The sequence below is a fragment of the Cryptotermes secundus genome, unplaced genomic scaffold, assembly GCF_002891405.2.
Source record: "Cryptotermes secundus unplaced genomic scaffold, Csec_1.0 scaffold251, whole genome shotgun sequence".
In the NCBI taxonomy this organism is placed as follows: Eukaryota; Metazoa; Arthropoda; class Insecta; order Blattodea; family Kalotermitidae; genus Cryptotermes; species Cryptotermes secundus.
The window spans coordinates 45502-57916 of NW_019744108.1; positions in this window are offsets into that span (position 1 = coordinate 45502).

Consider the following 12415-nt stretch of genomic DNA (forward strand, 5'->3'; position numbering starts at 1 on the left):
AACGGAGAAGTTCATGGAGGTAGGCCTAGGCCCGCTGGGGTTGTAGTGCCAAGGAAAAAAAAAGATGTGCATGCCTGGGGATTCCATCCGACGATGCCTGTATTCTAGTGGGGGAAGAGGGTGCATGCCTTAGCCCGCGCGGCCACTGTGATCAGTGGACTAATTAAACCATTGGTATTAAATCTGGACCAGTAAGATCCTTAAGCGGACATGTGTGTTGCAAATCTGTAAAGCAGCCCTGTCCACCGCGACGCCCGTGATATATTTTTCTGGCGCCCTCCGTAAGCACATATAATTGAGCCGATTTTTAATATTAATTCAAATTTTAAGACAAGATACATTTTTGAACGTCTGACTACTGTTAAAGATTTTCATAAATTTTCCTTGAAGCATGGTACAGTATTAGACATTCCTTGAAAATTTATACCTATTTTTTCCTCCCTTGCTAAGAACACCAGAGAAACCGTCTTCCTCTCAAGATCAGGTAATTTTCCCTAGAGGTATTTTTACCCCCTCAAATAGCCGCAAGTCCCCACTGAATCGGCTTCCATGGATTTCGGATTTATGGTCAGGGTACCATAAAATTTTCTGTGATCGGCAGGGCAAACATATTCACCGACACGAACATTACTATGGGGCCTAGCTTACCTAATTTCCCAAATTACTAAACTCATCGGCAATTTGAATCAAAGTTACTTTAATCCCAACAAAGCGATGCCACAAACAATAGGAATTTATTAGAGGGTCGTACACTAATGGAAATTGGTAGTAGCTATATTTCCAATTTCGCTTTCTTCAGCTAGACATACAGTATTACTAGCAAGTCTGAGACGACCATTCAGTTCAGTTATTCAGTATTGAGGGGGTGGGTTTCCCCATGCACCGCGACTGATAGTCTATTTTACGTCCCCTTTTTAATTTCTACTGTCTCCATCCCCTACCGGTACTGCTGCTCCCTATCAGCCCCTTTCTGCCAGCGAGGTTGCACCCTCTACTTGGCAGTGGTATCTAATAGTTAGTCCCTTTCTCTCAGCGAGGTCGTCCTTCCTCTGGCAGTGGTACCTAATACTTCCCCATCTACCGGAGGCATTGGAAACTACTTGGGCGGGAAGGTTGTCTAATTTGGCTCAGAGGTCTCCTAGAGACATGAGGTGCCGTAAATCTACGACACGGGACACACGGCTTAAAGTCCCTCCCGGAGGACTTGTTCCCTGAATTTTTTCCGCCCTAAAAAATTCCACGACTTCCGCCGGGTTTGAACCCGCGTACCTTGAGTCATGAGGTGGGAACGTTACCCCTAGACTACGGAGGCCGCTTGTGACGACCATAGTTCAGTTATTATGTGTCCTTTGTTGTGACAAGTACATTCTACAAGTTATACAGTTATCAGAGTATTTTACTTATTGTGCTTCAAATTATTGAGTAAATAAGCAGTACTATTTTATATAGCTATTCTTGATACGGCTAAAAGACAAAGAAGTTATAGTTTAACAGTGAATGGGAGGAGCAGTATTGTTTTATTGAATACAGAGGAAAACCTGTGTGTTTATTGTGTAATTGTAGCGTGTCTGTTCCTAAAAAAGTAAGGTAGAGCGACATTTTTTGATTAACCACAAAAACTTCAACAATGAACTTCCTGTGAAATCTGAACTAAGAAAACAAAAGGTGAAAGACCTAAAATCTAAATTAACCTTGCAACAATGTGTGTTTACAAAGCCTATCCGGCAAAGTAGTAACGTAACAATAGCTTCTTATAAAATCTGTCATATGTTAGCTAAAAGGAAAAAAACCTTTCAGTGATGGGGAAATAGTTAAAGAAGCTATGATCAGTGCCGGCGAGTCTCTATTCGATGGTCACAAAGATAAATCTGCACTTGTATGTCTTCCATCAAAGGACTTCAGTTGTCTCACCAAACCGTTGCTAGACCAGTTGAACAGATTTCTGATAATCTGGAATCTCAACTACATCAGGATTTGCAATCGTGTGAATATTTTTCACTCCAGCTTGATGAAAGCACTGATATATCGGATGTTGCACAATTATGTGTATTTAAGGTTTTTGGCTATTTTACGGTAAAGGAAGAGTACGTCAAACTGCTGCCACTTCATGAACGTACTGGGGGAGAAGACATCTTTAATGTGTTCCTTAAATTTGTGAAAGAATGTAACTTACCACTTTCTAAACTTGTTGCTGTAACTACAGATGGGGCGCCTTCAATTGCTGGTAGGAACAATGGGTTTCTTGCTCTTTGTGCTAAGGATGAATCATTTCCCAGTGTTCTTTCTTATCACTGCATTATCCACCAGGAAGTTTATGCGCAAAGGTTTTGAAGTTCGACCATGATATGAATGTAATAACGCGTGTGGTAAATTATATCAGATCGTCTTCTACTCGTCATCGATTGTTCAGAAATCTTTTGAATGTGTCGGGCACTGAGCATGGTGACATAATTTTGCATGCAGACATAAGGTGGCTTAGTAGGGGGAAAACACTGGAACGATTTTGCTGTCTTCTGGATGAGGTCAGGGACTTTCTGAAATCATCTCCTGGCCAATATTATCAAGAACTTGATGAAATATCATGGCTACTAGATTTAGCTTTCTTGACAGATATCACCTCAAAATTAAACGAGTTAAATCTTGAATTACAAGGGAAAGTTCATAACATTTCAAGCATGATAAGTGTGGTTAATGCTTTTCAAAAGAAACTAAAGCTATGGATTGCACATTTACACAGAAATTCCCTTTCACATTTTCCGCATATGAAATCTGTCGTGGAAACCTTAAATGGCTGTGAATACGATCTTCCATCTTTTGCCCTGCATCTTGAAGCCCTTGTGACCGAATTTGGCAATAGATTTAGCCAGTTTTCAACACTTGAATCAGTGACAAAGGTTGTCAGTGATCCATTCGCTACTGCTGACGTTAGTGAACTTGAAGGGGAGGTGTGTGAAATCTTCGGAAAGTATAATCTTGAAAAATTAGAAATGGAAATTTTAAATTTCCAAGAAGATATATCTTTGAAATCCTCATTTGCAACTTGTAGCAATTTCTGGACCCTGGTGGACAGGAATAAATATCCCATGATTCATAGCATTACTCTTAAAATTTATTCTTCTTTTGGCTCAACGTATCTGTGCGAAGTCGCATTTTCATCTATGAGCGTCATCCAAAATAAGCACCGATCCTGCCTAACAGACTCACACTTAGATGATGCACTAAGAGCAGCCTGTTCCAGCTACACACCAGATTTTCGACAACTTGCAGCTAACATGCAGTGTCAAATTTCACACTAATTACATAAGATTGTAAGTAAATATAATTATATTAACAAAAGATTTAGTCAGTATTAAATTTCTAATTATTTTATTATTATTATTATTGTTGTTGTTTTATTATTATTGTTATTATTATTATTATTACAAGCATGTACCAAACCTTTTACGGTGTTACTTGATTAGTGTTTTCATTCACTACAAATATGTGTTACCTCGGCTAGCTTTAATTATTCTTATGTAATTGGTTTTAATTTATTGACTGGTTATTAATTTTATTAATTTTATGCTATCACTCACTGGTGTCTTATCTTAGTATTTAGTTACTAACAGTATTAGCAACATTCGTAATATTTCATAAATGTATGTATATATTTCAGTCTTCTTTAGATCTATGTTCACAGATTTATTTGTCGTATTTGTATTTTGTTTTAATTATTTTGTACCTTATATACTAGTGCTAACTTTGTAATTGGCCGCTGGGCTGTTAAGTTATTGCACGTAAATAAACATGAATTGAATTATTATTATTATTAGTAGTAGTAGTATAAGTAGTAGTATTAAGAAGTAGTAGAAATAGTAGTATTAAGTAGTAGTAGTAGTAGTAGTAGTAGTAGTAGTAGTAGTAGTAGTAGTAGTAGTAGTAGTAGTAGTAGCAGTAGTAGTAGTAGTAGTAGTAGTATAGTAGTAGTAGTAGTAGTAGTAGTGTGGCGCCCGCACCTCCATAGGCATCAGTGAATTGTGCCCCGACCACATAAGAACGTTGGACAGCACTGCTGTAAAGTGTTACTGGAGGACACGCGGTAACGTAGTTGGATGAGGCACTATGCTACAAGCCGGAAGGTCAGGGTTTGATTCCCGATGAGGTGGATTTTTTCAATTTACGTAATTCTTCCAGCCGCGCTATGGTGCTGGGGGTAAAGGCGGCCGGCGCATAAGGCTGACAACCTTACCGCCATCTGTGAGCCGATTATCTAGAAAATGTGGGAACCTTGACGTCTGACAACCCTATGGGCCTTCACGGCCTGTTACAAGGATAGATTTATATATATATTTTTTTTCTAATTAATATTGATAAAACCTCTGATGGTGGCCAAGGCAAGCCGAAATATATAAGATAATTTGTGTCTACAATAATTTAGTCGCATCTGAATGAATATATACTTTTCACATGTATATTATACGTTGTGGCGGAAAAAGATTCATATAATTTAGATATAAGCGCTCCCGAGATCTTAAATATTCGGTGGTGGCACGTAATTTTAAGTGTTGTTTAGTGTGGTGAGATTTTTGTTCTCTTGTTCTGCAAGCATTAGCAGTATGTTAAAGGGATCGTGAGAAGAATACACGTATATGGACTCAAGTACGAAGAAATAGCAGGGGGATTTCACAATGAGCTCTATATCATGAGCTTTTCCAGTATTACTTCTTAACTGAGCAACGTGAAATGGGTTGACACTTACCGTAGGTGGAAGACCAGAGAAATGTACACAGAAATGCAGTCGTAAAATATGAAAGGAAGACATGAAGGGATAGGAGGTTGGAGAAAACTGCATAATGAGGAGCTTCATAACTTGTACTTACTGTTAGAATGATCAAGTCAAGGAGGATGAGATGGTCACGGCATGTAGCACGAATTGGGGAGAAGAGAAATGCATGTAGGATGTTGGTTGGAAAGCCAGATGGAAAGAGACCACTGGGAAGACCAAGACGTGGATGGGTGGACAATATTAAAATGGAACGTCTGGCTCAAGATAGGGAAGAGTGGAGGGCTCTTATGAACATGGTAGTGAACCTTCGGGTTCCATAAAATGCTGGGAAATTCTTGAGTAGCTGCAGAATTGGCGGCTTCTCCAAAAGGGCTCAGTTCCATGAGGTGAATGATTGAGTGAAAGGAAGAGACCAACACTGAGACTGAAGAGCAATAAGAGAATTAGTCTACTATTAAAAATTATCTTAAAGAATGGGACGTGAGGGTGCATGTAACTCAGGACGAAATGTCAGAGCATGCGTTTCGCGGCGGGCCCCTGCAGACATGACAATAAAATTTCATGTTTCACAAAAAGGGACGGGAAATTTTTAGACTTGCTGAAAGACGATCATTTCATGTTTCACACAAAGGGGAAAGGACGGGAAATATTTAGACTTGCTGAAAGACGATCAGCTTCTGAGAAAGTGGTTTACTGAATTAGTAACATAGCCACTAAAACTAACATTTTACTTTCATCACATTGGTTGTACGGTCTAATGCGAATAACTGACTCAGGGGTTTCTGCGTCGTCTTCGTGCAACCAACATAACCAAAAAATAAAACTAAGAGGAAACAAAAACCTGATTACATTGAACATTAGAGTCCTCAGTTACTGGAACCTATTATTTTTTTTTTTAAATTCCCTTAGTGGGAGGTGGAGTCCAACTGGGTCCACTCGGCACGGTGGCCACTGATTGGCCTATTGTAGCCTGCCCCGGCTGATTATGATGATGGAGAATTTTGTGGAATGAAGATTGGCAGGGGAAACCGAAGTACTTGGAGAAAACCTGCTCCAGTACCACTTTGTCCACCACAAATCCCACTTGACCAGACCCGGAATCGAACCCGGGCCGCCGCGGTGGGAAACCAGCGACAAACAGTTTGAGCTATGGCGCTACTCGGACCTATACACATGAAGATAACCATTTAGGCCCCGAAAAATTTGGTGAAATGGTGTTCAAGAAAGGAACAACTTTTCACTTAGAAGGCGCAGAAACCCTAAATCAGATCTTCACAGTGCAACAGGAAGCTGACATATTACAGTAAGGTGAATAATTTCTTGGATCGCTGAAATGTAACGGTAAGGTGAATAATTTCTTGGATCGCTGAAATATAACGTTAAGGTGAATAATTTCTTGGATCGCTGAAATATAACGTTAAGGTGAATAATTTCTTGGATCGCTGAAATATAACGTTAAGGTGAATAATTTCTTGGATCGCTGAAATATAACGTTAAGGTGAATAATTTCTTGGATCGCTGAAATATAACGTTAAGGTGAATAATTTCTTGGATTGCTGAAATGTAACGTTAAGGTGAATAATTTCTTGGATTGCTGAAATGTAACGTTAAGGTGAATAATTTCTTGGATCGCTGAAATGTAACGTTAAGGTGAATAATTTTTTGGATTGCTGAAATATAACGTTAAGGTGAATAATTTCTTGGATCGCTGAAATGTAACGTTAAGGTGAATAATTTCTTGGATCGCTGAAATATAATGTTAAGTTGAAATATTTCTTGGATCACTGAAATATAACGTTAAAGTGAATAATTTCTTGGATCGCTGAAATATAACGTTAAGGTGAATAATTTCTTGGGTCGCTGAAATATAACGTTAAGGTGAATAATTTCTTGGATCGCTGAAATGTAACGTTAAGTTGGATAATTTCTTGGATTGCTGAATTACTGTAATCATTGACCCAAGTCCCATTCGGGACGTTATGAATCTCAATCCCTGTTTTTCTGTGTCGTGATTCCTTACGTAGGCATGGGCCAATGGAATATTTGTGAATTGATTAATCGTTTCAGAATTATATGAAGAATTCGTTATCTACTACGTGCACTCTTCTTTGCTGGACCAAGGCATGAAAATAAATATCAACAACCTGGGTTTCATAGCTAAATGAATGGCTGACCTTTGAACTAAACTGCTCATTAACTGCAGCAATAAAACACTGTTTTCCGAGCACTATAAAACCCGAGTGTGTCACTCTATAAAATCGCAGTTTTACTTCTAAAGCTTTACAATGCCATTCTGATGTCGTGTACACAATAACAAAGCTGGGGAAAAACAAAATTATCGTTTTGCTTGAGTACCACGTGACAAGGTCGTACATGCCGAGCATGCTGACCCAAGCGCTAAAGCTTCTGACATGTCTGGGAGATTCCTGGTACGAATTTAAGTTATCCTGACTGAGGTTTTTGTAGTACAGTGCGGTCGCATTTTAGTTAAGGAATCCCCTCCTGAAGACTTCTCATAATTCGAGACAAATTTTTTCTCGTAGGAATAAACGTAAAGTAAGGGGAGTGCATTTTTGGAGTTCATATAACACGAATTGGGGAGAGAAGAAATGCATATAGGATATTGGTGGGAAAGCCAGAAGAAAAGAGACCACTAGGAAGACCAAGACGTAGGTGGGTGGACACATTAAAATTAATGTTAGAGAGATAGGATGGGGTGGTATAGACTGGATTGATCTAGTTTAGGATAGGTACCAGTGGAGGGCTTTTGTGAACACGGTGATGAGTCTTAGGGTTCCATAAAATGATGGGAATTCCTTGAGAATCTGCACAAATGGCGGCTTCTCAAGAAGGGCTCAGCTCCATGAAGTTAGTTATATTAGTAGAAACGTAATCTATATATTTTCAATAGCTTCGGATGTGAAACATTCAACTGAAAAAATATACCAGCTTCATTATGTTTTCATTTTGTGACTTCTGGTGAAGGAAGCATGAAGCTGGAAGTAACTAATTGTTCATTGTAGTGATGATATGTATGGTGATGTACTGGGTTATGATTCCACAGTGTTCTAACGTGACTACAGTACGAAACATAGCGCTGCATATGCTACATACACAGATATGCACTTTTGTACAATTCGTATTATGTGTTTGTAAATAAAAGTTGTAGTATCAAGAACAAAGCAAGACTAAGGGTCGCCTTGTTCATTTCCATCGTTGTTAATATTGAAGTTATTAAAATTGCTGGATTATCGCCCATTTTCAACATACTTAGTAAGAGGTAAGAGGTAAAGTTTTCCTTGTGTTGAACTAATTAAGCACTACGCCATGAAGGCGCATGGGGAAGTGAATGTATAGATCCACATTTTCTTGACTTAGGCACTAGTTGGAGATGAATGGTCAGCTTCACGCCCTCCCTCTTTACCTATTGGAAAGGAGACTGAGTGGGCCCCGGCGCCTGTCTCGACAACGTGGAGAAGGGAACATTCTTGACACTAATGGGACTCGAACACCGACACCTTGGCCGTCCAGCCCGTAGCCAGTCGCTATGCCGACTAAGCTGTTCCGGCTCCCGAACATACTCAGTATATTTCCGAATCCAGAGAGTGAATAGAGTTTTCATTTGCTGTACAATTTTCACTTGCCTCTCCGACTTAATTTTACATTTTACATTATGAAAGAAACATTAAGCGTGAGGCAAAATTAGAATAACAAAATACAACTCCAATATTCCTCGATAACGTATTAATTTAAACGAAGAAAACCATCATTGCAACTCGTTAAAATTAAATTCATTCTCATCGATCCGAGAAATAAAACTGATATCTCGAAATAATTTTCACGCCTACATCAATTCAATAGCCTCCTTTGTACGTGCATAAAACATCAGGAATTATAAATGACTAGCGATGACACTGGATTGGTTGAGGTACTACGCTGCAAGTCGAAAGGTCGCGGGTTCAATTCCTGAAGAGGTCATTAGATTTTTCTTTCAGTTCAATTTAACCAATCCTTCCAGCCGCACTATGGGCCTGAGGTCGACTCAAACTTTAGCAGACATCCGCTATTAGCGGTACCATATAACTAGTGATGTTTCTGAAGACGTTACTGTATATATGAGACAAACTCCGTCCTAAGTGCAACAATTTTATTGTAGTTCTTTCGTCTTCATTTCTTCTACACTACATGTTTCGGCCTTAAATGGCCATCATCAGGTGTATATTCTCACGTAGCTGCTACACTGCACGTAGTTTAAAATTTAAAATCACCAGTCTTTCCAATTGTTCAGTTCTCCGTTGCTAACAGGTTTCGATATATCAGAATCCTGCCCTATGATATCTGTCAGATATATACAAAATCTTTGTTAACCTACACACGTCAATTTGATTTTCAAAAATTGGCACACGTATTAAATATAAGCAGCGGCACGCACACAGGGAGCCTACACAGAACAATACCTCAACAGTGCTGAACACAAGAAGTAGCCGCTGCAGGATTATAGAAATAGGGCGAGTACCCCTGGGAATTTTAAATTTTAAAATTCGGAAAAAATTTAAAGACATTTTTATTTTGAATTGAAGATTTTAAAAGTGCCAATTTTTGAAAATCAAATTGACGTGTGTAGGTTAACAAAGATTTTCTACATATCTGACAGATATCATAGGGGAGGATTCTGATATATCGAAACCTGTTAGCAACGGAGAACTGAACAANACGTATTAAATATAAGCAGCGGCACGCACACAGGGAGCCTACACAGAACAATACCTGAACAGTGCTGAAAACAAGAAGTAGCCGCTGCAGGATTATAGAAATAGGGCGAGTACCCCTGGGAATTTTAAATTTTAAAATTCGGAAAAAATTTAAAGACATTTTTATTATGAATTGAAGATTTTAAAAGTGCCAATTTTTGAAAATCAAATTGACGTGTGTAGGTTAACAAAGATTTTCTACATATCTGACAGATATCATAGGGGAGGATTCTGATATATCGAAACCTGTTAGCAACGGAGAACTGAACAATTGGAAAGACTGGTGATTTTAAATTTTAAACTACGTGCAGTGTAGCAGCTACGTGAGAATATACACTTGATGATGGCCATTTAAGGCCGAAACATGTAGTGTAGAAGAAAGGAAGACGAAAGAACTACAATAAAATTGTTGCACTTAGGACGGAGTTTGTCTCATATATTGTGTAGAGTGTAACAGGATGCTTAAATATAATATTGTAAACGTTACTGTACTCTTTAACAAAAGAATTTCGCAAATTTCTATACATGTATTAACTGATTTGTTTACGTTATATTTACATAGACATTCCACTGCTCTATACTGATTCAGCACAGCGAATGGGCGGTTTGGAACTGCGATGTTTACGTACACGGTGATTCTTCTACGAAAAGGAGTCGATTAGAGTCTGTCTTCCCACTGGAATAAGGACATAATTAATTTTATATTTTTGACGTCATGCTCGGCGTTGGCTACTGGCGAGATTTCCCTCGATGCGGCTGTAGTCTCAGGGGAACGAGATTATTTTTGAACCTACGTAGTTTTGAACGAGTTGTGACATTCTTAAGAGGGGGTGGATGGAGGTTTGTGAATGAGCTACAGATGCATTCGGAACAAGTCCTTTCGTTTCCAGTCACCGATATACTATCACGTATCTTAAGTTATTCATTGGACTGGAGTGTAGACGCTAATAATTTCCTGTTTCCTTGCTGAGCAAAAGAAAATTTAAGACCCGCGCCTTCCTTCATTCAAATGCATGAATCTACAGAGTGTCTCATAAGTCTGAAAATACATACATTACAAATCCTCTCTTTGTGGTAGTTGTGCGTGATATCGCTGTGTAAATATGCATGTATGGAATTATTTATGATATTTGGGAGTCAAAGTCAGAGAAAAAAATTTTCCATATTCGATACATTCGCATAATTTTCAAGAGCTGTCAAAACACCAGTATTGCATAAGGTTATAAATATATTTAAAGTCTGAATCGAATTCTTCTTCTTCTTCTTCTATTCCTGTTGCTCCCACTTGGACCAATGGGCATCCATGAAACGCTTCGTTTCACTCCAGTTTCTTAATCTAAGATAGTCGATAGGACTCGTTGGACAGCGGATAAGCCCGTCGCAAGACCGCTACCTAACACAAACACAGAATAAACTCAGATATCCGTACCTTGAGTGGGCTTCGAAACCACAATCTTATTGTTCGAGCAGGCCAAGATATTTCATTCTTTAGACCGAATGGCCCTCTTAGTCCAATAAGATCTAAAAATTGATAATTATGGAACTTGATGACATCCGTTGTGATCAATCCATCCTCAGTGTAATTTCTTGCAAGTGAGAAACTGTATAAATAGCATAAGATTTCACCCTGCTTGCACACTAAACCCATGTGGTCGGCACGCTGAAACACAGAAGATTACTGTCCACAAGCAATGGTCTCTACAGACCGAGAACAACTGTGATAATTAACTAAGAAAGAAAGAAAAGCTTACCTGCAGTCAAAGCCAGCGTCATAGTTAGAAAATTTTTACAATTTTTGCTTCTTATATCGGGAGTTTTATGTGGTTTAGGATCTTCATGTGTCCATATTCTACCGTCACTCCCTCGTGCGAATAGGTTATGGATGTTCTCAGATTATCAAAAAAAGGACACAGCCTATCTCCTTCCGCGTCCACAGTAAATTGAAGTATTAATTTGTAAGATTCGAGGTATTCACGGCGGTGACTATGAAGAATGCCATATTCTGGGATATGGCACCGTGTAGATCTAGTGTGAGCCAACGTTTCGGAGGAACATATCGCCTCCATCTTCAGGGTAGAAATTTCCGCGAGCGAGGAACCAGCGTAAGCATGTGGCTGCAGACTACTCACTCACCTGTACATTTGTGCTAATAATATTCCCTCTTACTCGATATTATTATGGACCTAAAGAGAAGGAAAACCTGAATTCTGCTTCCTTGATTTTTGGTGTGACATTTCGTATAGACCGCAGTTCATGGCCCAGATTATTTCACAGGGACTTGTAGGAGTATCTTTGATACAACTTCTTTATTAAAACCGTCACAACACAACTATATCAAGGTCAGTGCCTAGTTTGGCTCACAAATAATACTAGGCACTGACCTTGTGACGGTTTTAATACAAAAGCTGTGTATGATGACACAACAGCTGTATGAAATGAAAAGTATCTTTCATGTTCGTTTTATTCACGAACCGATTACGATGAAACTAAAATACGTTAGGAGTAGGAGTTGTTTCTTAGCTTGAAAATAAGGGATGAGTTTGGTAATTCTGACAACATCCAAATAATACAGGAACTCCTCCAAGATTTCTTCTTAAGTTTTTGTAGTTTCTTCAGAAATTCGATGCTTTAGATCAGAAGCCCTGTTGGTAAATCTAGTACTTAACGTTCGCCTTTTAATAAAACACATTAGGTTTATATCTGGATGTCACGGGGGTCATGTTGTATGGCATCTGCGACCAACACATCTTGCAGAAAAAGTTTGTATTTCATTAGAAGTGTTTTGTTAAATCAATCCATTTGCCACGTAAAAAAAAGTTCCTTTTAAATGCTCTTTCAATTGATATTATCATAAATTATATTAGGATTATTAAAAATAAAAATCAAGCATTTATTATTC